This window comes from Notothenia coriiceps, unplaced genomic scaffold, assembly GCF_000735185.1.
Source record: "Notothenia coriiceps isolate Sejong01 unplaced genomic scaffold, NC01 NC01_scaffold00030891, whole genome shotgun sequence".
NCBI classification, from domain to species: Eukaryota; Metazoa; Chordata; class Actinopteri; order Perciformes; family Nototheniidae; genus Notothenia; species Notothenia coriiceps.
This window is the reverse complement of record NW_011363592.1, coordinates 1-1,558: the sequence shown is the minus strand read 5'-3', so window position 1 is coordinate 1,558 and position 1,558 is coordinate 1. Positions and strand designations below refer to the sequence as shown.

The following is a 1,558-nucleotide window of genomic DNA, read 5'->3' as shown; positions in this document are numbered from 1 at the left end:
GGGGGGGCTTGAGAGCCCTTGGATATTTTAAAGATTATTTAGAAACCACTTTTTTTACAACTTTTATTTACATTTTTCTGAGGACATGTTCTAATCCATATTGAGTCATTAGAAATGTCATAGGTGGGACACAAAATGTCCTCCAATTCTGGAGTGACCCATGTATACAAACACTTAATCTTCGGTTAGGATGGAGTTGTATCCAAACATTGAAGTATTTAAGAACAGAGTGAAGAGACCTTACTGATGGAAAAAGGGTGCAAAAAGTCAAATATGAAATGGTAATACATCTGTTATGCCTTCCCAACCACCAGTCCTGTGAACAGACACTGAAGCCATGGAGACATTTGTAATGCAGAGTCAAGCCAGGCAGCTGCTACACAACAAGTTTGTGTTGGTTCTTGGAGGCTCAGGTAAGAGACATGAACACAGTCATTTGTTTAGTCTTTAACAGACACGGAATCTTATAGGAGAACTGCTTCACACCTTCTACACCCTTTTAAATCCCTCACTGCTCTGTCCCTTTTCAAGTTTTTGTTCTTTAAGGTTTTTCAGATACTTTACTGTGTGTGAGTAAAACCTGTTGCATGTGTCTTTTGATTTCAGTGCAGCGCTCAATGTACAAAGACCTGGTTCTGCTGCTTCAGAGGGATAAGTTCTTAACTCTGCCTCAGCTCAAGTCCAAAGTAAATCTTTCCACTCACATGAAACTACACTGACAGCCTGCTGTCTTTTTTGTGACATCCATTCCTCATTGTGTTTTCATCAATTAGAAACAAATTATCTTTTTTTTCAAGATTCAAGGCTTCATTGTCATGTGCACAGTAGCTACAGTGTAGATATAGCAATGACACACTGAAGTCACAGGCTCCTCCAACAGTGCAACATGGACATATACAGTGGGGCAAAAAAGTATTTAGTCAGCCACCAATTGTGCAAGTTCTCCCACTTCAAAAGATGAGTGGCCTGTAATTTTCATCCTAGGTATACCTCAACTATGAGAGACAAAATGAGAAAAAAAAATCCAGAAAATCACATTGTCTGATTTTTAAAGAATTTATTTGCAAATTATGGTGGAAAATAAGTATTTGGTCAATAACAAAAGTTAATCTCAATACTTTGTTATATACCCTTTGTTGGCAATGACAGAGGTCAAACGTTTTTTGTAAGTCTTCACAAGGTTTTCACACAATGTTGCTGGTATTTTGGCCCATTCCTCCATGCAGATTTCCTACAGTGATGTTTTGGGGCTGTCGCTGGGCAACACGGACTTTCAACTCCCTCCAAAGATTTTCTATGGGGTTGAGATCTGGAGACTGGCTAGGCCACTCCAGGACCTTGAAATGCTTCTTAGAAGCCACTCCTTCGTTGCCCGGGCGGTGTGTTTGGGATCATTGTCATGCTGAAAGAACCAGCCACGTTTCATCTTCAATGCCCTTGCTGATGGAAGGAGGTTGTCACTCAAAATCTTACGATACATGGCCCCATTCATTCTTAAAACAGCCCCAAAGCATGATGTTTCCACCCCCATGTTTCACAGTAGGTATGGTGTTCTTTG

General features: G+C 40.3%; 1 long non-coding RNA gene across 1 annotated transcript in view; it reads left to right on the top strand.

The window, feature by feature from the left end:
• LOC104959730 (uncharacterized) overlaps positions 1 to 692 on the top strand; it is a 1,996-nt gene extending 1,304 nt beyond the window's left edge. The window contains exons 2-3 of the long non-coding RNA XR_799908.1: positions 315 to 413; positions 607 to 692. This is a non-coding gene — a long non-coding RNA (uncharacterized lncRNA). The remainder of the gene's footprint in view (positions 1 to 314; positions 414 to 606) is intronic.
• Positions 693 to 1,558: the final 866 nt, after the last annotated feature.